Source organism: Apium graveolens, chromosome 2 (assembly GCF_009905375.1).
Source record: "Apium graveolens cultivar Ventura chromosome 2, ASM990537v1, whole genome shotgun sequence".
Taxonomy (NCBI): domain Eukaryota; kingdom Viridiplantae; phylum Streptophyta; class Magnoliopsida; order Apiales; family Apiaceae; genus Apium; species Apium graveolens.
Genome location: NC_133648.1, coordinates 260,621,822 through 260,648,341, shown reverse-complemented (window position 1 = coordinate 260,648,341; position 26,520 = coordinate 260,621,822).

The following is a 26,520-nucleotide window of genomic DNA, read 5'->3' as shown; positions in this document are numbered from 1 at the left end:
ACAGAGTTCACAATGGTGAATTAGTTGAGATGAAGCCTAATACCGCCAAGATCACTACATTTCTGGGTATTAAGGGTGTTGAATTTAATCTGGAGTCTGACAAAGCTTATCTGATCAGACTGGATCAGGAAATAAGGAAAGCAAAGATTAATGATCTCAGAGCTGCTATCTTTCAGACAGAAGAAGATACAGTTGAACTTAAAGATGCTAAAAGGAGGATGATAAATGAATTTGAATATGCTGAGAGAACTCTTTTGAAGAACTATCTCAGAACAACTCCCGACATTCAAGAGATCACACATTGAAGCCAAGTTAAGGACTACAACTGTTAAATTTTGAAGGATATACAGGCTAAAGTTGATATCAGACTTTAAGGATGGTAAAAGCAACAAGAACTGTGAGTTGTAGTTATCTAGTCAAATTCTTATATGCATTTGTACTTAATATTTTTGACATCATCAAATATCTATTGAACTTGTATATTATGCTAATTTACAAGTTGGGGAGATTGTTAGATATATTTGTGATGTCATGTCTAATAATGATTTGTGTTTAGTTTTCAGATCTTGATTAACAGAACAAATCAAGACTTAACTGGAAATCAGTACTTATACTGAAGTCAGAACTTAAGATATCAGAACTTAAGATATCAAAAGATATTCATCAGAAGATAATATCAGGACTTAAGAAGACTTTCAGATAAGGAAGGTAGGTGATTGAAAGGAAAGAATATCAAGACTAAAATAAGAAGAGATATGCATGAGAAGAATTCTATGAAGAATCGAAGACTTGGAGTAAAAGATAACTAATTGATATATTTTAGGATGCAGACTTATAGATTTCAATTAGAAGATTATCTTGTAACTGTGTAGTATATAAACACAGCATAGGGTTTACACTATAAGTGTTATATTTATCGAGAATATTATTCATTCCAACCCTAGCAGCTCTCGTGATATTTGTTCATCACTGAGAGAGGACGGTTCCATTGCAATACTGTTTTATTAATAAGATTATTCTTTGTTACATACTTGTATTCTTAATTCAATTTGATTGTACTATACACTGTATTCAACCCCCTTCTACAGTGTGTGTGACCTAACAAGGTCTTACTCGGAAGACCCGAGGATTAACATCGGACTAAGAATGATCTAGTGGTTAGTTGTCGAGCTTAGCGAGGTTCCAATCGAAGGACCTGAGTGTCGATATCGTAACCCGAATAGGGTAGTGGTTTGACGATAAAGACAAATGTTCAAGATAATCCAAAAGCCAACCGATAATAGTAGTTAAAGCTTATCAAGGCAAGTATTCCTTACTTTTCTCGTAAAATACTGCAAATATCTCTTCATTCCTATTCTAAGTTTAGAATAGTTAACTGTTTTATATTTTGCTGTAATTACTCTTAATTACACAAGTTCCTTTCATTATTGTTCCTATATTATTGGTTGCTCTCTTGAGAAAATACCCATTCTTTCGGGTTATTTGTGAACCCTAAATTGGGAAGTTTTGAAAGCAAAATGATTTGACATCAAAACACTCTACGGGCTGGATGGTTACTGTAAGGGCCAGTGATGAGCTGGATTCTAAGGACCGGGATATTACCGTATCCTTGAGATGGGCCGTAGAGTCTGGGTACCCGACTGGATCTATATAGTGAGATATAGATCTGCACTGTATCCTGGCTGATCAGCAGGGTATAGGTGCGAACTAGTGTCCATTCTAATTTATTGTTAATTGCCATTAACGACATTCTCTCTCGAAAAGTTTTATGATTCCAAAACCGGAAAAAACCCTGATTCAGGAGATGAATCTGGCAATCGCTTGTTACTTTTGGATTTATAATTAAAGGTTGGTAACAGCCAATGTCTATTCGCTCAACTCCCTCAAATATATAGAACTGTTTAAAATTGTTTAAAGATTTTGTCCGGAAATTTTCCTTTGATATTAATGCTTGAAACTTAATTATATACTTGTTGGGCAATTTTGGCTCACTCTTGCTTTGTAAATTCTTATTCCTTTCAGAAACAGGTAAGGATAAAAGTGAATAGCTTTCGTTAGACAACAGAAGTTAGAGAGATTTCCGCTGCGAGAGGACGAAGATGTTAGAAAAATAAGACAAGGGCATTAGCATAAAGGTATTTAAACTTGTATTGTAGTTGTTGTGAAATGTAGAAGGTTAGATTCTTGTTTCATACCATAACCTGTAAACGATCCGGATTTAAGGGGTTATTTATTTATTATTTTATTTTATGCAAAGATTGTTTCATGACACCAAATCTTGACCCCGGATTTGGGCTGTTACAAGTTGGCATCAGAGCAACAGGTTATTGGTCCCTGAAATAAGATTAGGTGAGAGTAAGATAGGAGTGATAGACCTTGTAAGATAAGGGAGACTTAGGCATACTCATTTTAAGTTCGAATTAAGTGCGAATTAGGATTAGCACGTCCGATATAGAATTGGTGAGATAGGATTGTTGGGGAAAGTGTAAGGTGAATGTAGCAACGCTATAGATATATTGAGTTCTCAGATCCTATAGTAACGAGGAATCGACAGATCGACGGAGACTGGGTATGTTACCCTACTTTTCATGTGGTTTTGAAGAAAATACAATTGATTTTTTTGTGAGAACTTGTGTAAGGGAAGCTAGGTGAGTATTAGTACGATATAACTTAGAATTGGGTAGTAGGACGAGCTCCACGCCGGAGGCAACGAGTTGATGGAAGCTGATGAAGAGCCAAAGTGGGAAGTTGTAAGGGCACCACCGTTGCGAGACAGTTCTTATCACGTATTGGGAGCTACGCAAGGAATGCTATTTACCTTATTAGATACAGGTAAGACTAGCAAGAAGGTGTGACCTTATCTACAGATGGAACGTGGAATTGCATTAGTTGGTTCTAAGCATAACGTCAAGGACGACGTCGAAAATATCAAAGACAGTGGAAGACATCAGCATTGGGTTCAAGTTATGAATAAAATGGTATACAACAGTAAATGAAGTTTCGTCGGCTAATAAGTGCGAGCAGAATCCAAGGAGAAATAGAGAATATACTGAAGTGGAAAGACCCTTGTATGGGCATTTCTTTAAGTAGATACTTCATTAGCATATTATAAGAATAACAAGTAACTTATATAGTAAAGATGACCAAATGTCTGATTTTAAAAAAATTTAAAACAAGTTTTCGAAATAGATTTTCTTTATCAACTTTCAGAATATTTTTGCACAAAATGAGTTTTACAATTTGGTTATCGAATTACTGCTTAAGTTCTTGTTATTATAAATAGGAAAATGATCTAAAAGGATAATGGATCTAGACTAAGTGTTGTTAGTTCGAAGGACCAAGTAGACCCATTAGCAGGAAGAAAGTTAAAAGTTTTTCCGTGAAAGGCGAACATAAACTTTGTTTAACAATATTTGAATCAACATGTTAAAATATTATTTACCCAATTCATGAAATTATTAAAATTTAACAAGATTCGTGATTCGAGAGGAAAGAGGATGATTGAAGGAAATAGAAGACTCATTTAGATGATTGGCAAAGAATAATATTCCTATCGACAAAGTTGAAGCGTTGCGTGATCGATGATTATTCTACGCGGCATAGATGAAATCGAAAGCAGTGATTATAAATTTTGTAAGGACGCGCTTATGGCCGAGTCATTAAAATATTTGATGTGAAGGCATTTCCAGACGGCATTCCGAAGTAATGATGTGGCTTGAATTGTGAACCTGTATTCAAATGATCTTTGAAGGCATGTTCAAGTGAAGCGTGGATGGTGACCAATAGTGTCCTTCTTTTTTCTAATACGACAACATATGTTCATCTCGATTCATGAATACGTATGAGCTCCTCTTTATTAATAAATTATATGAGGCAAAAACGAAAGGAAAATTTATTGTACTATTTCCGAATTATTTATCTTCTCAAAATATTGCTTCTTGATTGAGACAAACAGTGTTGTGATGTGACGCTTTGTCGAAATGACGAAGAGTCTGGTGGGACGCCACCTAATCATGTGCTGCATGTCATATAGTATGAAAGACTGGACATCTTGAGTACGAATATGGTTGTCTCATTCATATCTAAATCCTCACTCATTCTTCTTCCTTCAATTTATTGACTTACAAATTCTCCTAATTGATTTGTCCATTGTTATTCCTCAACCAGTTTTTCAATCAAAATCATATTCACAAACTCTCCTCTTGCGTAAAGTATGTTCTTTGACGATTTCAAAAGAAATGGAATAGTCCCGTGTAGTAGATAGAAATACATGTCAAATGTAGATATGAATGCAATCCAATAAATGGTGGACATCTGCAAGGAAGAAAGAATAGATACACCGACAACGTGGACATGGAAAAGACATCAAGTCAGACAGTCATTCTTATTACGAGAATCTCATCAGTACGGCAGATTGCGTTAACGTGATGCACTTCAACTCAGAAGATTTCGACGAGAAATGAATCGTTAGTGAACCGTAATAAATAAATTAATTATAAACTAAGGAAGTAAAGCTGTGTATATCAGACAAAGCAAATGAGTGTCGGAATGATAATCGAAGATCGAGAAATTCTGAACAATGACTCAGACAGATAATTAATACGTGAAGCATCCCTTCGTCGCAGGAAGATACTTGCCATGAAAATTCAAGATCGAAGAAATCTTTTAAGAAATAATGATCTAATGATTGAGTTTACACCAGATTGTGATGGTGATAATTAAGACCATACGTGGTTATCAAAAGATAAGTGGATTAAGTAGTAAAAATAAGTTAAAAGAGTCACGAAATAAAATTTTTGAGAAACAACAAGATAAATTTTAAGTTCACTAATAACATTTTGTAATATTCTGAAAGAACTGAGAAAAGTATGGTTATATTAATCATTGTTTGTTTAAAACCTTAGTCCCATTTCAAAAACATATATGTTATGCCAGTTAATCATACCTATGCTGATCAAAATGATATAGTTTGAGTTATGGTGAATAGATGGATTTGGTTGATGGAAGTGGATGGATATGATTGCGGATGATTTGGTTGATTGATGGTGTCGGCTTGAGTCCGACTGGTAGTCGATGGTATAGGGGAAGTGCTACCCAAATTTTCAGAAATTACCCTACTTTTAAGGATAAAGAAGTATATTTTCATTCCCATTGATACTCCAAATGATTGCAATCTCGGTTCTCGAAAAAGATTGTCATGACCAAACCGACTTTATATAATTGGTCTTTGATTCCAATTAGCTAGTCAACACTTGGTTTAATTGATTAGTTAAAGAGTTAATTGATTAACTTTACCAACTAATGGTTAGTTAAATGGAGGTTGATTCCAATTAGATTAAGTCAAACTCTGACAGGATTTTCAGATTCGAAATCAAAGCAATTAGCAATTTGGAGGAAGTAATGGCATTAGAAGAAATTGAAAGTTTAGTAAAATTAGCGTGATATTACTGCAGACATGTGCGAAGTTTTATCTAGATGAATAGGCCTTTGTGATAAACAAGAAGAGCATTTTCAAGAACTGAAGGTTTAAGATAAAACAAAGAGATTTTATCATTTGTAATAGCGTTCCGGGAAGGACTTGGAGGGATACCCATATCGAATGACGATTTAATGGAAGCTACTATAAATTAGTGGAAAGCTCATAAATACGAGTATCTGATGTAAGACAGAGGCTGACGAAGTCTGCATGTGGACTCAGGAAAAAGAAGTGTTGATCAATTGGGGGAAAGCCAAATATGCGATCCGTGATGATTTAAGAATGGCTAAGAAAATAGCTACCGATAAATTTTAATAATTCTGTTAGTAAGAATTTAAATATTATAAATAAAAGCCTTTATTCTAGTATTAACTTCTGAAATGGCTTATCTAATAATGAACATATTAATATTATCAAGAAAAAGACATTCCTTATGTTAAAAGAGTTAATGCATAATGAGAATGAAGAACTAATTAAGAAAAGAAGTGGAATCAAAAGGATGATAAAGAAATTTTATAAAATAGTCTAAGATATAAGCAAGTTGTGAACGTCGGTGTGCGAGAACTGATAGGAGAATGAAGTGAAACGCCGATAATTGAAGATAGGAATCTCATTCAAAGAATGCGTGTAAGCAGGGAAGATTAAACAAAGGTATGAGTGGCGAACTGTTAGAGAAGAACGTTACAATGACTCTCATATCGGAATTCTTTAGAATTAAAGTAAAGTCCTGAAGGTTCTAACGAATGATCTACCAAGGTTACCTCGGGAAATGAGATAAGAATTTCTCATCGGTTATTGCACAGAGTCGAGATAGTGTCAAAAGCCTTATATCATATGTCCCAGTAGGGATGAAGAAATTCGTTAAGGAAACTTCAGGAGTATGGAATGAAGGAATAATGAGATAAGGAGTGTTTCGCGCTATGCACAAAAGTGGTCATGGAAAAAGGAGAATGGAGGTATGAAGTTACGCATTGATTATCAGAAGTTGTAAGTCTGAGGATTGAATGAACACAGTGTATAAAAAATATTTGGATAGTGTAATTATATTTATTGATAACATCCTCGCCCATTCAAGGACTTAGGGAGACCAAGTTGAACGCCTGAAGATATGCCTGCGAAGGGTTGAAAAATGGCAACTGCATTCTAAACTTCAAAGGTATGAATTCTGGTCATAATTGATTATGAGCTACGGAGGTATGGTTAATTACCAACTAAGCCAGATCCAGTTTCTGGGTTATGCTGATACTTACTTTGTTATTAGATATTAAAGGTGGTATTACTATAGATGATGGATGTTGACTTCAGTATAGAATGTTGTGAGCATCCAAGTTCATATTGATATCTAATTTGATATGACAACAAAATGAGTATTAGTACGAAGAGTTCGGGTTTGAATAAAGTTATAATTCATTCCATTCCAAATTAATATATTTCCTTTCAGATAGTAAAAGATTCGCGCTCGATGAATATACTTGATAGTGATTGAAAAGAAATTGAGATATACTACAAAGTGGTGAGTTAAATGAAATTGTCGAGATTTTCCTTATTTTTAGTTTTTGAATAGATTTAGAACATTTCGAAACATCAGACGCCATGAGCTCAGTATATCGGGCACAGACGGATGGAAAGTACAAGAGACCGATTAAAGAGTCTCGAATACGATTGAAAACGATCATAGCTCAGGCTAACCGAACAGAAAGAGACATGGAAAGTAAAGTAGAACATCCAGTTAAAATGGGAGGCATTCATGAGTACAAATTATTAGAATTAGAAAAAAAGAAGATTAGTATAGGTTAAATTAGTCCTTTGAGACGGTAAGATAGGTGGAAATATTGCGAATAAGTTGGCCTTGTGGTCACAGGTATAACGAGTTCATAAGATGTTTATATATATATATATATAACCGGGGAGAGTAATTTAGCTCCATATGTATAAAATGGAGGTTTGAGTCAAGTTGCATGGACAACTGATAGATTTGATATCGATAGGAACCCGTTGAGTAGTAGTTAAAATGACGAGTTCTGAGAAATTTTAAGTAAGATACTCGAAAAATATCATGGTCTGTTCATTAGCAGGATTTTGAGGACATAATCTTTTTTAAGGGGGGAAAGATGTAATATCCGGAAAATATCGTGTAATTATTTTTATCAATAAACAATTATTATATGATTACTATGTGAATTTTGGTGAATTATTTGATGATTAATATTAATATTTGGGTTATTATATCTGATAAAATTAGGATATTTTAATTTTTAATTATCCGGAATAAAATATAGATAGTTTTGGTATTTTTATGGTAATTTTTGGATCATTATATGATTTTATAAGGATTTATAGAATTAATAATGATTATTTTTACGTAATTATACAATTACTTTTTACAATTGGAAATCATCCCACTTCAACCGTTTTTGCGTTTTACAACCCGAAACTCTTCCGAAATTACCTTCCTAACCTAATCTGATAATTCTGAACATTTTTCGTGTTTTGACTTTTTCGATCCGGGATATGGTTTGACCCGTATGAGTCCCAGCGTGAAATTTTCGATACGCTAATCATTTTATAGATCGATAAAACCTGTATTCTCGTAAGGTGAGATATTATTACCCTAATTTTGTATAAAGTGTTTTATAAGAGACTCTGGTTTAATAATTATCCAAATCTGGTATTAAAATCGTATCGTCTTTATAGTTACTTAGCGGCTAAGTAATCTATTTTCGGATCCGATATATTAATGTAATTATTGAATTATTAAATAAATAAAATATGTGATGGCTCTGTCAGCGATGTGTTGCTTTATAGTTAATTATGTGTAATTTGTAGGTACGAAGATTATTCGTGTAATTAAGTATTGAGTTGTATGAGTTGTTTTGCTTTTAAAAGTGATTTAATTGAAAATTTATTCTCATAAATGTTAAAATTGTTTCAAAAATTATTTTATACTTTTATAATTTCAATATTTATTTTTAGGAATTAATAAAATTTAGAACTCAATATTTCATTAATTATTTAACTCAAAATAATTTTTATGATGGTATTTAAGTATAAATTCAATATTAAATTCCAAGATACTTTAAAAATTATGAAATTTATATTTTATTAAGTTCAAAATATTTTGAGAATTTTTAAAATTATTTAGGAAGTTTTTCGACTTTTATTTGAACCGCTCGTCTGTTTATTAATTTGCAAAACACGGGTCAGATGCGCGTTATAAAAATGATTTAAAAATCTTGCAAATTTAATTTTATTAACTCCTAATTATTTCGGGATTTTTAAAGAAGTTATTTTCGTAAATTTTTGAATTATTTTACCCATTAAATACTCGTTCAATTCTTAAATTGCGGAATCAAAATTCAGATTTATCGTGACGAAAATCATAAAATCCCCTAATCTTTATCTCCCTTTTCTTCTTATCCTCCCAGCAACTCTCTCTCCTCCTTATCTCTCCCATCGATCTCTTTCTTCTCCAGCATCTCTCTTCCTCCAGTTTCATCCTCACTCGATCAATTCCTTTTCTCTCCTCTTTGTATTTCGTTTTTTTTCATTCTTCTCGGCCTTCGCTGGTAAGCCGCCGCTGCCCCGATTTCTTTTTCCGGCGACCCCGCCGCCCCTGCTCCCCTGTTTTCTTCTTCGGATTGATATTGTGTGTGTGTGTGCATATCGTGTATTATTGTGTGTGTGTAGCAGTTGAGTGTGTGTTATTATGCCTTGTTGCTGCCTCCGTTTTTCTTTCATTCCTGCCGCCGCCGTATGTTTTCCGGCGTGGTGCCGGCGTGCGTGTGATGAACACGTGCGTGTGTTGGTCAAATTGCCTCTGTTGCCTTGATTTTAATTGTTGCGATTTGGTTCAGGTGTATTCGATTAATTCGAATACCCTTTTTCAGTTGTCCGAATTATGATTGCAAATTATTGACGGAATTTACTTGATAATTATTGCATTATTTAATCAATGAAATTTACGAAGGATGTTCGATATAATCGAAAACCTTCGAATTTTATCGCCGTCGGTGATGAGCCTCGGCGAGCCGACGGTGGACAATGATGATTAATTCTGAGTCCTAAATTATAATTAAATAAAATTAGTAGGTAAAATTAATTGCGAAACGAAAATATAAATAAAAACATAAAAATACGGATAATAATAATAATAATTAATAATTGAGTTGTATTGGTGATTGGGATTATAAATTGTGATTGGTTGTTGTGATTGGATTGTTGTGATTTGATGTCGAATTGATTCGACGGGTAGGCCGATAAACGAAGGAGACACTGCCCGATTTGCGGGAAAGTTAATTCCGAAAATACACGGAGGTAACCTATAATTATCGGAGACGTCGAATGAAGAAATATAATTATATTATACAAAACCTAATTATATGTTGTGACACGATATTTTATAAATAATTAATTACCTTACTATTTTCAAACCAACGAGTATACGTACTTTCCTAAAACAAACACCGAACCGAGTTTCGAAGATGTGAACCATAATTGCTATGTGTATTTCATAATAACTATAAATACGAAACGAGATATGAAACCGTATGGGTAAAAGTGATAGCGATATTATGCTAAGCTTAAGCGATTATCTGAATTAGGGTATTTCAGCCCTGTAGGTCCTAGTCGGAAGACCCGAGGATTAACATCGTACTAAAAATGATCTAGTGGTTAGTTGTCGAGCTCAGCGAGGTTCCAATCGAAGGACCTGAGTGTTGATATCGTAACCTGAATAGGGTAGTGGTTTGACGATAAAGACAAATGTTCAAGGTGATCCAAAAGGCAACCGATAATTGTAGTTAAAGCTTATCAAGGCAAGTATTCCTTACTTTTCTCGTAAAATACTACAAATATCTCTTCATTCCTATTCTAAGTTCAGAATAGTTAACTATTTTATATTTCACTGCAATTACTCTTAATTACGCAAGTTCCTTTCATTATTGTTCCTATATTATTGATTGCTCTCTTTAGCAAATACCCATTCTTTCGGGTTATTTGCGAACCCTAAATTGGGATGTTTTGAAAGTAAAATGATTTGACATCAAAACACTCTACGGGCTGGATGATTACTGTAAGGGCCAGTGATGAGCTGGATTCTAAGGACCGGGACATTACCGTATCCTTGAGATGGGCCGTAGAGCCTGGGTACCCGACTGCATCTATATAGTGAGATATAGATCTGCACTGTATCCTGGCTGATCAGCAGGGTATAGGTGTGAACTACTATCCAGTCTAATTTATTATTTATCACCATTAATGGCATTCTCTCTCGAAAAGTTTTATGATTCCAAAACCGGACAAAACCCTGATTCAGGAGATGAATCTGGGAATCGCTTGTCACTTTTGGATTTATAATTAAAGGCTGGTAACAACCAATGTCTATTCGCTCAACTCCCTCAAATAAATAGAACTATTTAAAATTGTTTAAAGATTTTGTCCAAAAAATTTCCTTTGATATTAATGCTTGAAACTCAATTATATACTTGATGGGCATTTTTGGCTCACTCTTGTTTTGTAAATTCTTATTCCTTTCAGAAACAGATAAGGATAAAAGTGAATAGCTTTCGTTAGACAGCAGAAGTTAGAGAGATTTCCGATGCGAGAGGACGAAGATGTTAGAAAAATAAGACCAGGGCATTAGCATAAAGGTATTTAAACTTGTATTGTAGTTGTTATGAATTGTAGAACGTTGGATTCTTATTTCATACCATAACATGTAAACGATCCGGATTTAAGGAGTTATTTATTTATTATTTTATTTTATGCAAAGATTGTTTCGTGACACCAAATCTTGACCCCAGATTTGGGCTATTACACGCACACGCATCCAATTATCTGATCAATTTCTATCCACTTTTCCAAACCACTTACTTATCTCTTGTCAAAACAATTCTATCACAGCACACTTTCCAAAACATTTTCATTTTTTTCAAGATTTAGAGACAGTTACTTTCAGAAGTTACTTTTCCCCCAAAACACAAGTTAACAAAACAATTTGAACACAGGGGATACGTAACTTAAACCGTTCTATTCCAGTACATAAATTTAAATCAACAACTATTCATATATTACTGAACCATAAAGATATGGTCAGGGGTACTTGCCTTGCAGAGCTTTACAAATATTATCGATTGACCTTGAGCCGACTCGGACACTCAGGCTTTATCGTCTAACCATTAGATCACCCTGGATTCGACTTCAACACTCAGGTTCTTCGATTGGAACCTTACTGAGCTCGTTGACTATCCACTAGGCTATCTTTAGACCAACGCTAACTCTTGGGCCTTCCGATTAGAACCTACGGAGTCGAAATACCGTAATTTAGACATTCAATTATGCTTGATATATCCTCGCTAACAATCTACCCGTACGCTAACAAAACCTGACTCGTAATATACGCATTTTTGTAATACACGTATCAGATAGGGTTCACGTTCTCAAAAGTCGGTTCGGTGTTCATTTTCAGAAAATACATATACTCGTCATTTTACGAAATTAGGGTTATTGGTTTTGGCAAAATATTTCATCACAACATACAGTCAGGTTTCGTCTAAAACATATGTACATATATTTATATATATTCGCTCGACATCCTGATAATTACCGGATACGCTCCCGTATTTCTGCAATTTGATTTTTTCCGGAAATCGGGCAGCACTTCCTTTATTTATCGGACTATCCCGTCAAACCAATTCGACGTCAAACCAATCAACAACAATCGCAATAACCAATCACGCAATCCAAATTTCACAAATTCCCAACCACCAATTTAAACCAATTTATTATTATTATTAATATTTTATATTTTTAACTCGTATTTTTAAAATTTATTCATAGGACTCAAATTGCATCGTCATAGTCCACTGTCGGCTCGCTGAGGCTCATCGCCGATGGCGGTAAAATTTATGGGGTTCCGATATGTCGGACATCCTACGTAAATCTCATCGATTAATTACTATAATTATCGCAACAAAATATTTTATTTCACGAACTGCATTCAATTCATATATTTATTTTCTGCAAAAATAAAATAAAAAGGAAATAATCAGTTAAGTAACCAAATAAAACTATAGGGCAACAAAACGCGCCTACGCGCTGCTAAGCAGGAGGGGGAGGGTTCACCTCGCCGGAGTTAGGCCGGAGGCAACCGGAAAATTAAAAGAAATGGCAACAGACTAGGAGTAATACGTCCACACAGACACACACACACACACAGGTCACACGGCCACCAAAATAACACACACACAAACGCGCACAGAACGCGGGCATATACAGGCAGATGGCCGGAGAACCGAGCAGCATACCGGAAACAAGGGCGGCGCCGGTGTCACACCCAAAAGGGAAAATCGAGGAAGTGAAAAAAAAGGGAATCACAGAGGGAAATAGAGGCACAGAGTACAAGAACGAGAGAGGAGAGATTTCAGTGATTAATTCGAGAGAGGGAGAACATATTCGACGGGAGAGATAAGGAGGAGAAAGATACAGTCGGTGGTGTTGCGGGAAAGCAGAGAAGGAAATAGAGATTAATTGCTAAAATATAACCCTTATCTGATTACTAACCCGAAAACTAATTTTGTATCGCAATTTATCGATTCAACGAGCATTTAACGGGTATTAATAACCCGACAATTCCCAAAAATAGTTTTAAAATTCCTGAAATAATTTAAAGATAATGATATGAAATTCTTGAAAATTTTAAATTATTTTTAGAACACGACTAATTTCTGCATTTAACGATTTAACGAACGAATGTGCGGTTAAATAATAGCCAGAAAATTACCGGAATAACTTTAAAATTCTCGAAATATTCCAAACTTAATAAAATACGAATTTTGTATTTTTTGAAGAATTCTAAAATTAAATACTGATTTTACAACTAAATATAATCAGAAAATTATTAAAGATAAATAATCAAGAATATATTGATTTCTAAATTTTGTAAAACCCTAAAAATTATAAATAAAATTATGAGGCCATGAAAATGATTTTAGAGATACTCCAAGTATTTATGAAAATAAATCTTAAATAAAATCACCTTTAAATATAAGAATAAAACAACCCAGTTCCCAAATAATTACTCAAATACACCTCGAACACCAATAACCACTTACAACTCATCACAAAGTAATATTCGGCTGACAGAACCCATACCGATAATTTATTTATTGAATTATTTAGTAATTACACATTTAATTAATACTAGATACAGGGCATATCAAAATACCATTTACTAATACTAGAACCATTGTCTATATACTTCTAAAAAATTTCTTCACTGATCCTTAAAGGTTGTTGTTACCTTAATCCTTTCCAAATCATACTGTCTAAACTCATACTGTCCCTATTAAGGGTGAAATGCCAACCATTATGCATTTCCCTACGGTTCATCTCAAGTTATCGAGGTTCTATCCTTAATTCCACCTTTAAAAAGCTACTTGCATTTTTACATGGATAAATCAAGTCATATATCCCTGATAAGGGTATCTTATTCAATAATTCCCACCTCGATAGTCTATGCCAAATTTCACAATAGTATCCTTATTCAAGCTGAGGTCAATCCATATGGCCTCCAAAAGATAACAATGGTTATCCGCTTTTATTTTCTGATTTAGTAATGATAACAGGGATGTTTTGGAAGATATTGGTCGAGTTCAATGTGAACTTTTTAGTTCTAGCTATTCATTGATCTCCATTATTTATCTCAATGTTGGGATATCTTTTATATCTGGCGTCCCCCTTTCTGGGTATCAAGCCACCGGTCTTACATACACTTCACATTCTTGAAGGTCACTTCCTTCATCCCATTTTCCTAATTTCTTGTTATCTTGTCTCCTCAGTCCATCCCTTTTTCCTTATTAATACATCGGTCTATCTCAAAGTTTCGAACTTAAAGGGGACTAATTATACGTATCGCTTACGCCTTCAAACCTTGACTTTATCTCATGATAAGTCACCATTGCGCTGATTATGACACACTTCTCTATATTTATTGCTAGGGTTTCTTAGAGTTTCTATTACAACCATTTCAGTCTTTTATACTCCTTTCCCTTTCATTATTTTATTTTTATTTCTATTTCAACCATTTCATGAACCAACACAATATAAGCATTGATTTCAAACATCCTGTCAATCTGGATTCGTGTCCTTCAGACAAACCTTGACGACTTTCACAACCTAGATTCATGATTAATCATACTTGTCCGCCTCTGGCCTGGTTTTAAAACTTCTACACTATCTTTCTATCTTCCTTAGCCTTCCACCAACGGGTGGCCTCTCTCTTAGGAAGGTAAGTGGCAAAAACCATCTTTTGTGCTTTGTCAATCATTTAGAATCTCAAATGATTCCTCTATTTCCTTTAGTCAGGCTCTTGCCTCGACCGGGTCAACTTGTTCCTTGGAACTATGGGAGCTTAGTGACTTAAAGGTCTTGAAAGAACTTCCCACCGCATTGTTTCCTCAGGGTGGTGTTTGGGGGTAAAAGTATAAGTTTTATTTAGGCAGGTCCATGAATTGCCCCATTGGAGTACTGTCCTGGTTCTCCCTATCTTGCTCGACTTCTGTTTTCTCAGTATGAAATGTTTCATCCTTTTCCCATAATTGGGGTTATATTATATGTTAAAATCCTTGTTTTCCACTTCCTTATGCGATGGGTTCCTTCTATCTTAATGGCGACCTCCCTGATTATCACATCCAGGGTTTGCCCTAAATCTTATTCCTCAAACTATGGCTTTCATTTATGATCTCGTCTTTAAGCTCTTGAACATTGAAACCCAATTTTTGTCAGAATACCTCATTATTCCCTTATCATCTTTCTCGGTATTAATCTCTTTTCCATTCATTGGCTATCTGCCTTCATTCACCACTTTTTCCTGGCATAATCTGATCTTTTCCAATAATTCAGGCTGCATTGCGATCTCAAACAGCTTTTCGGTACCGGCTCCGGTTACCTTCACTTCTATTTCCATTTTCTCAAAATCTCTTGTCAACTCTCCCGAAGACATTATCATCTTGAGTCTCTCCTTTCTACTAAGGGCGTCAGCCACCACATTGGCTTTCCCTGGATGATAAAGAATCTCATAATCGTAATCCTTGATTAGCTCTAACCACCTCCTCTGGTGCATGTTGGGCTCTTTCTGCGTGAAAATGTACTAGAGCTCTTATGGTTTGTGTAAATCTCGCACTTCTCTCCATACAAGTAGTGCCTCCAATCTTAGGGGAAAACTATTGCCGTGAGCCCAAGATCATGGGTGGGATATCAAATTTCATATTCCCTTAATTATCTTAACGCGTACGCGATTACCTTTCTGTGCTGTATAAGACGCACCCTAATTCCTTGTGCGAAGCGTCCTTACAAATCACAAGATCTTTTTTCCCATCTGGGAACGCCAACATAGGGGCCGCCACCAATCTTTTTTTTCCAGTTCTTGGTAGCTATTCTCGTATTTGTCCGTCCATTCAAACTTCTCAGTCTTACAAGTAAGCCGCATTAAAGGGGCTGCTATCTTTGCAAACTTGAACGAACCTATGGTAGTAACCGGCCAATCTTATCTCTTATAGTCACCCAGACTATGGTCATTAATTCCTTAGTGATCATCTCTTCAGTCTTGTTAGGATCCTTCATGGGATCCTCCTCAGCAACAATCCCTTTTGGGATAACATCCTAAATCGCTACATTCCTAATCTGAACATCATCTGGTCCCTCGTTAGGGTGCTCCATTGGATCCACAATCTGATCCCCAATATGTAGTAAAACATCATCGTGTTGTTGCTCTTGAACTTCAGGGTTCGGTGCCTTGCTACCTTATATGATAACGATCTATGCTTCTATCACGATATTCATAAGGTTTCCCGTAAGGGTTTTAACTATCACTACTACGTTAGGTACTCCAACTAGGAACTTGGCAAGAGTTCCTATTATATTTGTGAACTTATTATTTTAACATCGCATCATCTCTGAGGTTTATAATGCTTAGCTCCGATACCATTTCTGTAACACCCCCAAATCCGGGGTCGGGGATCCGGGTTCTCACGAGTTCCATTTCCCTTAATAATACTTAATCTTAATAAACAACTAACTACTGCGTACTGTGACCCCACAATATACACACACACACCACAAGTTATAGTATCAGAAATGAATACCAAAAATAACACAAGTCATTTTATTCCACAATTATAAATCATTACACCTTAAAAGGGTTTATTTATAAATTTACATTTTATTTGCCACTATTACAGTTCATAAATATACATAAGTCTGGTACATCAAAAGTTGAAATCCTAGCCTATTGGTAGTTCCTGCCTCAGCTATAACGACATCAACGCCTACAGGAAACTGCGGAACATTTCCTATCCACTCGCGAATTGGGAGCTGGGTCCTATTCATCTTGTCTAGCTACTGTTGTGTGATGAAAGAATAAATCAAGGGTGAGCAACAAGCCCACCGAAATAACATGTATAATAATTAACAATATATGAGCATTCTCACAGTACTCATGAAAGTCTTGGTCAAGAAGAAATGAACCAAATTTGATATCTTATCGCGACCAAGTCGCACAATAATCAGTATATATGTATATATACTTTTTAAAATCTTGGAAATCCTCTTCCATACATAATATACACAGAGTCCCAGTTTATAACCATATAAAAATATCGTTGCAAGGTGATCTCATATATCTAACCTTATCTCAATGTTTTTCTTGAAATCTTTGTCATGCATGAGATAATCATTAACTAGATATAAGTTGAAAATATGAAGTTACAAGATAGTCCAATATACTTATATCTTTTCTGAATACTACTTGAACTACCACCGTTCAAGGTATAATCAGTTTCAAAAGTTCATCACACAGATGAGACTATAAGTTAAGACTTGAATAGATTCACTTGAATAGATTCAATCTTTGAAATATCATTTGAAAGAAATGAAGTTACGAGATACTTCATTAAGTCCCGATATATACACCTATATATATGTCATACACTCCTTGAAAACCTCTATCATGCAAAGTATAAACAGAGTTGTAATATCCAATAAATTTGGAAAGAAGAAAACCTTGGCATAAACCCGATATCTTGCTGATCAGGAAAAGATACCAATTAAGTAACCTTTTCTACTAGTAGATGAATGAATCCCCCACCGGTCATCACCCTGGCCGCATTATGACCTTGTGTTGGACCACCACCCGGCCTCTTACGTGTTGATGGAATGCCACCCAGTTTCTTACACTTTGATAGACCGTACCCCGGCCTGTCGCTTATGCCGACTCATTTAGATGGACTTACTTCCCGAATGTTGGGCAAGTAATTGAAAGCTCTTTTATTAAATCAGCAACTTCATTACGAATACACCACAGAGCCGGATCCCTCATATTTTAAAGCGAGTATTTAAATCCCCTTCGAAAGGAAGATCTTAAATTTGAAAATGAGTTTGGGGATCCGCTCTAACTTTTTTAAAATTATTTTGAAGACTCGAAAATATTTTTAAGAATGTTTGGAGTAATGATGATTTAAATAAAATAAATCAGTCCCGATATGTTGGAAAATATCTGAATATTATTATTTAAATAATATTCTCATAAAGGATAATCTTTATAAAAATAAACGAAGTAGAAGTTTTAAAACTCATACTTGAAACGTATAATAAATAACAAAAGATATACTTATACGAAAGTAAGATCTTTATTTGAATAATCAAAAATAAGTTTAATTATTATTCAAAACTATCAAATATACCTTATTGGATTAATAGTTATATACAACTATATAATATATACTCGGGAACTTCGCCTCCCGGTTTTAGGAAAATGTTCAACTTTGGGTCCCCTATACTAAGGGTATACGCAAATAATGCCTATCTCTAGCATATGTATTATGCAGTTTATAAGCATTTGAATTGATAATAAAATATCAAGATTTCACAACATGCATATATATACCATATCAACATGATCAAATATATCGCAATATTTTCTAATAACAACCATGCACTTATCTCAAGATAATGCATCAATATATTTACATCATAACAACAGTATAACGGGTAGAAAACTTGCCTGAGTGTTCCGGGGTAGACTTAAGCTTAGAGTGGGTCTGGTAACCTATGAATAACAACATAAGCCATAATTAAATCACGGTCGCTTAAGAAACTAGACTTTATCCACTTAGACCCTAACGTTCACTTTTGTGCTTAACGATTTTCATAAGTCGCTCGAGTACCCTCGGCTCCACCATTTTTATAAAAATAACCATTAAACATTTTAAGGCGACTCTTTCGCGAGTACTTTACTAACTGCTTATTCACTTGACATAATTCTCTCATGTTTCAATTAATCATTTAAGGGTCTCAATTATGGTCTTCAAAGTTACTCGAGGTTTCGGGGTTCGCTTACGAAACGTCATTACTTAAAATGGTCGTTTCTCACCGCTCGTAACTCGGATTTAGGTGAACGACATATCAAAACGAAGCTCGTAACATGAACTATCTAAACATGTAAAAGGTCAGAATCTTACAGTCAGTTCACGGGTCCTAAAGTTAAGCACAGAAACAGTTAAGGAAAATCGGGTATTATGACGGCTAGAACTTAGCGATTTCCAATATTTTTACCACTCCAAATCAATCCCTTCCAACTACAATCCATCCACAACTTCGAGATTGAAACCTAGGCTACTGATCATAGCCAAAACAAGCTCAATATCCTCAATCAAATTCAATATATACCATCTCCATAATCAACTAATCGACTTAATAATCAAAGTTCAATTCAAACAACTACTCATCCATCCAAACCATCCAAAAATTCAAGCAAACAAACTTAGTACTTAAAGGTCCAGAAGTTTTATACCTTTATTTTTTAGGGGAAAGTTTCTAGGAAGCCTTAAAACCTTGATTAATCCTTATAAAAGCTTGGATCTCACAAACAATCAAGAAAACACAAAGTTAGATTTTGAAGTTTCTAAAAGTCTGATTGAAAGAACTGTAAAAATGAGGGTCTTACCATGCTTATTTGGACGATACTTGTGAACAATAGTGTTAGTCCATCTCAATACCTTTCCAAAAAGCTATAGAACATACTATTTGAGTGAGTATTGAAGGAGATATGGCAGTTTTAAGTTGTTGTTCTAGTTTTGGCCGAGAGCAAGCTTTGAAAAAATGGGATGATGAAATGCTTCTTTTATTTGCCTTGGTTAATTGGTGTGATGTTTTATTTGTTTAGTTAATCTAACCTTGATTTAATTAACCAAGGTCATAATGCATGGCCATAAATCATCCTTGGCTAAATATCTTTTAAACCATTCTTATGTCATCAAGCACATGTCATCTTGCATCCACTTATCCACACCTTGTGGTTTGATGATTTCATAATCCTTGGCTTCTTGTACAATCTTGTCTCTTGGTCGCTTATTTGTTTTACGGTTCGCTTAACTCTCGTTCTTGATAATAGTTTGAGGGATGATATCCGAGATCTTATTACTTGGACTTCCCTGAACCTTTATTAATATCTTATATTCCTTTAATGATCCTCTGCTATAATCCTTGAATAAAAAAATCCTTTTAATTATGTTACCTTATACTTAATCCTTTCGTTATATGGTGGATTTTCGGGAAAAAACAAAGTGTTCGAATCCGAATTCTGACGACCTTTACATACACTCATTTACTTTATGAAATACTAATACGATCTCAGAATTTCCATAACAGTACTCCTATATAGTGTGGTCTGACAATTTTCCTTAATCAGCATAATCAGCAAAAAGTTATTATTCATCATGGTTTCAAAGATTCCAAAAATTGGGGTTATTACAGTCTCCCCTCCTTAAAAGGATTCCGTCTCGGAATCAGATAAAAAACAGTTGGGGATGCTTTTCTAGCATTGCACTTTCTAACTCTCAAGTCAATTTTCCCACATTGTGGTTTTACCTCAAAACTCTGACTAGTTTGATAACCGTGTTCCTAAGCACTTGCTCCTTTCAATCCATAACCCTTACTGGTTGCTCCATATAGGTCAAGTCTGGTTGCATGTCTATGCGCTCGTATTCTCCTATAAGTCCGACATTCAGATTATGCTTCCTTAATATTGATACGTGGAACATGTTATGAACTTGCTGCAGGTTCAGGGTAGGGCTAGTTTATTTGATAACTTCCCAATACGTCTTAATATATCTAAGGGCCCAACGAATCGTGGACTTAGCTTTCCTTTCTTTCCGAACCTCATCAATCCTTTTCAAGGGGATACCTTTAACATCACTAGGTCCCCTATTTCATACTTTTTTTCCTTTCGAGTTAAATCATCATACTTCTTTTGTCCATCCCGGGGTTTCTATCAGCCATCCTTTGATTATATCAATTATATCTTTGGTCCTTTGGACCACTTTGGGTAGGAGCATCATGCGCTCTCCAACTTTATTCCGATACAGGGAAGATCGACATTGTCTTCCTAAAGGGCCTCATAAGGCATCATCCTGATACTGATATAAAACCTATTATCGTAAGAAAACTCGATACGTGCTAAGTGATCATTCCAAATTCTTTTAATTCTATCGCACAGACTCTCATCATAGTTTCTAGCGCTATAGCTTTTGCTTCTCAATACCCACTCTTTTCCCATTCGTAATCGTTACTATCTTCCGTACCTAATACTATAATGGTTACACTATAGCTTGTTAGCATTCTATAAACTTTTAACAATTGCGTCAACCTTAGTATCACGAACGCATTAGATTCGGAATACCACCGCACTGATACTACTTCCTTTCTAGCTGCTTCCATTTTCGAAAGCTTGATCCATCGTATAGAAGTAAAAGATTTTATTGAGAGATCATTATGATCATGAACACTTGTTACATCACATAGTTAGTACAGAAGGTGGCCAGCCTTCAGTACTTGACAAGCAATTAAACAATAGGTGGTATCCTACTAGGCTTCTATCACACAGATAGATAGTCATTCGGCTATGCCTCCCCTTCTGGAAGGGTTGTTCTTCTCAAATTATACAAAATGAAAAGGAGAGAAAAGAACGAATTTAAGAGCATTATATAAAAAAATACTGCCACAAAATATCTGGCTTGGAATCTACCTCTGAACTATAGAGGTTTATCAAAGGAGAATGAAACATAAGTATCTATATCAATATCCAATATTATCACATCGCAATTCATGTGCCTGAATATTTTTGTTATTCCGTCCATTATTCTATGAACCCATGCTCTTGCTCGAGCTTATAAACAATCATCGTTGAAACTCCCTCGACAACAAAAATCGAATCTGGGATTTCATTCTAGACATCATCGTTACTAAAATTCTACGATTTCCCCACAACCTTTCTCATATAGTAATATGACTCTCTGTCGATAAGAAGGAATAAATATTCAATAGGTAGATAATCTACTAGTTAGTCTATCAATGATCACTTATACATCACCACGACCCGATTAGTGGTACTCAATCTCAACATCCATTACAATACAACTCTCACGGTTGTTATCATCTCATTATTCGCAGAATCATTGCTGCATTACTATAGTCCACCGTGGACCTACGGTAGTCATTCGTTTTCCTCGGAATCTTAATAGCTAACCATATGGAGTCCATACCTGTCGTATCAAATTCTTTTAAGGAGGTAACATAATCACCATTCATGATTCATAACGAACACTCCTGATCCTGACGTACATACATGACATGAAGCAGATAAAATTGAAGAAGAGTTTCAATGAAAGCAACGATAACAGGTCAATACCATTATTAACTATATGTCTTTATTAGGAGACATGAAGCTCAAAGGTTCATTTAGTCCTTTTGTAACATAGTCATGGCTTATCTCAAGATAGGACCTTCTAAGATAGGTAGCCCACTCACAGAGATAACATGATTTAAATCTTTACCAAACTACTATTACAATTGAGTATCAACCGGTAAGACTTCTAGATCGACAAGAGAGAGTGTTGAGAGATAAATCTGTATCTTTAGTGCCAGTTTTGAGGAGAAATTCTATGGTTGAAGAGTCAACCTGGGAACTTGAGAGTGAGATGTTAGAAAAGTATCCCCATTTATTTTCTTAGGAGATTCTGAGGACAGAATCATATTAAGGGGGGAAGGATGTAACGCCTGGGAAATTACGCTTGTATTATATCATATTTATAATAAATTATGTGTTTTAATCAGTCATTTATGTGCAACTAGCTATAAAACCCTAACTGTTACGTGTTATGTGTATTTTGTATCGTCTGGATATTTTCAGGGTATTTTTAGGATATTTTGTTTTGTATTTATAGCCTTCGTATCAAAAGTCATAAGACCTGAACTATGATTTTATAGCTGATATTTCAAATAAAATAATGGGCTTTATTTTTCATCAAATGGTCTGTACCATCGTGTTATTCTAAACATATAGATAATTTATAAATTTTATTGTTTCACGAAAAATGACTTTTCTGGGCCACATTGGGTGTTAAAACCCCAAAAAAATCATATTTTTATTTTTATAAAAATATAGAACTTTCATTTATACCATTTCCTTGTATTTTTGAATTATTCACAATTTTTGTGAAATTTTGGCATATATATTGTATATAAAATATTTAGAAATTAAGTTTTAATACTCAAAAATTATAAAATTAGGGGCCAATTAATTTTAAAAGATGTGTAATTAGACCCTTAATTTTATTTAGGGGTATTATTTTCACTACTATAAATAGCCTAATTTTTATTAATTAATTATAATTAAATCGAAAAAATTCAGAAAATTAGACAAAAATCCCCAAATTTTCAAAAATTAGGGTTTAAAGTTCTTGGGAATCAAAGCCGATTTGAACATGATTCTAGTTTTCATTTCTGTAATCGATTTTGTTGTTGGATTAGTCGAATTTGAAGTTGTTATTTTCGGGTTTTATGTTGAATTCAGGTTTCATGATTGGTTAATTGTTTGATGATTTTGTTGATGGGGATGAGTAGATCATCGTTTTTGTAATCGATTGGCACCGGATTAGTTTGGGGTTGGTTTCGTGCTCGTCGGAGAACCGCCGCCGCGGCGGTGTTCTTCGTTTTTCGGTGACCACAGCGACGAAGGAGGGAAGGGAAAGGTCCTGGGAACGTTGGAAAGTGAAGCTGTAAAAGAATCGAGGTGGAAATCTTTGTTTTCGTCGCTGATTATCGCCGGTTTTGTTCGCAGGAAAACCCACCGGTAACGAAGCCAGTGGGGCTGTTCTTGGTCGACCCGGTTTAAATCCGGTGTTCGACCCGGTTTCGATCCAAAAAACCCACAATTTAATTCCCTGAATTGTGTTTCTGCAATTTCAATTATTTACTTTTATGTTTGTAGATTAGAAATTAGTTTTTATAAATTATAAAATCAAATAAAAATTAGATTAAAAATCTGAAATATTTTGTAAATAATTTCTAAATTATTTTTTAATTTAGAAATTCGAAAATATAATTATTTATTTATTTATTTATCTATTTATTTATGTAATTATTTATTATTTAAATAATTATTTAATAAATGAGATTAAATAATTAGATCAATTAATTCGATTAATGGTTCGATAATTAATCAATTTAAGCGAGTGACTCGTAATTATTCGAGTTGCGTTTCAAATTCTAGGGATTCGGAGTACGAGTATCGATATATTTATGTACTTACGTGTATATTATGTAATAATTATTCATAGCGAATAATTATTTAAAATTAATCAATCTAATCAAATAATTTGTAAGAAATTGTATTTAATTCCAAAAATTAGGGAATAATTATTTTAAATTATGATAATTCATAATTAATTATTTTCATAATTATTTATTATTTATTTATTATTTAATAATTATTTAAAAATTATTAATTATTTTGATAATTATTCAAATAATTTTCAATAAATCATAATAAATTTATTTTAATTCCAAAAATTATAGAAAAATAATTTTTAATTCTGATTTTTCTCAAATAATTTTATAAAAATATTTTTAAGGTTTAAAAATTAGTAATAATTATTTATATTGAATAATAAAATAATTTATCTGTGTTTATTTGATATTAATTGAACCGTTTATCCGATTCGAGCGAAACGAAAGCCCTTTGACTCTGAAAAATGATCTATTTTCATTAAAAATAATATAAAATCCTATTTTCTTTTTTAAACTAGTTGACTTTTGATATTTACTTAATTATGAGCCTTATCACGTATAGAGACGAGTCTAATAAATTCCGAAAAATAGGAAACGAGTCAGATAATGATCGGTTAAGCGAACAACGAGTCGATTTTGATTCTAAAAATTATTTTGACCCGAAAATGACTATGTGACTTATGTGCTTAAGTGTATTATGTGGTTAATTGAGTCCTATGTGCTATTAAATAGTAAATGAGTCAATAATGGGCGTATGGGTAGACAATATGAGCTATGTGAAGCCGGTTCGGGACGTGATGAAGATATAAGATGACTAAATTAGTCTATTTCTTTGATAGAAACAAAGCCAGCAAGTCGATCCGGTGATAGACAACGGTGAAGTACTTGGAGTGAATCACGTGAAAGGCAAGTTTTTCCCCTATTCTAATTTCAGAATAGTGATATTTCTTCATATTCTTATCACAATTGCACTTCCTTTGATTCCTATTCATAAACGCTGATACACAATTGCTATTCCTTTGTTCATATCTCATTTCGATTCTTGATTTCTCTTTTTTTCATTGAATTCTCTATACATATTGATATATTCTGGTGTTGGAATATATCAAAGCATACTGATTGTTCCTGTTGCTCCTCTATGAACTGGATAATGACATTCGGGATTAAGTTTACTTGATCCTAAGGACCGGGACATAATCGGATCCTTGAGGGGCCGAAGAGACTAGGTACCCGACTGGATCTATATAGTAAGATATAGATCTGCACTGTATCCTGGCTGATCAGCAGGGTATAGGTGCGAACTTGTGTCCAGTTTAGTTCATTTGTATTCGCTAGTAATGGCCTTCATTCTTTTCTCGTGAGGTTATATCTTTGCGTATGTAACCAGGTTACTGATTCATTTAACCTACTCGAATACTATTTATATTTGCGGACTTGTTGAGCAATTTTTGGCTCACCCCTTTCTTGTTGTTATCAACCTTATTGTTTTCAATTAAGAAAGAAAATGAAACCTATCAGGACCCGAGTGGTAAAGAAGCGAGTCAAGCCGCTGGACCCTCTCATACCCAAGGTGTTGATTCCAATTCAGGAAGAGAGCTTTGAGTTGCCTGAGCAGGTGGAGTGTAGATAGTTGATGTGTGTGTTTAAATAAAGATGAACTTAGTTTAAAACTGGTTAGAAAATGGTTTATAATAAAGAGAATTGTCAGATTTTAAATTTGGTGTGTAATAAAGTTAGTTAGTGGTTCTTGTTTTCATACTTCAACCGAGAAAGATCCTGGTTAGTGTTAAAGGGGTTTAGATATATTTCTGCTTTATTATTATACAGGTTGTACAAGTTTGGTGATTAGCTAGTAACCCCCAGACTTATACCCCGAGTTTGGAGGGCGTTACAGGTTTGGCATCAGAGCTGTAGGTTAGGTCCCTGAAAACAAGAACATTAGGGTTAAGATAAGATAGGGAGATCACATAGGATAGGAATAGTCAGATAGGAAGAGTAGTGTTAGGTTTTAGATGAGTTTAGATTAGGAAAAGTGTAAGTTCTAGGATTACTAAGTGACCTTTCTTTTCCTCGTTATATTATCAGATGGCGTCATCAGGTTCTTCCGAGAGGACAGTTATAGGACCAGTCCCACCAGTTATTTCTCCGGTGTCGGCGCATGTGTTTCCACTTCTTCCAACACCACCACCATTACCCCAGGAGCCCGCACCAACAGTGCCGAGCAGATCCCTGATCCGGTGGAGATGTTTGATCCACTGGAGTTCTTTGAGCCGATGCTTCCACCTTCACTTCCGGTGGAGTATCAGTTCATTCCAGAGGTTGAGCCAGAGTTTCCACCAGTAGTGTTACCTCCTATACAGGTGCGTGCCCCAGAGCCAGATGTGTTTCAGATGGCCCCGGTTGAGGGTGTTAGGTCCCGTAAA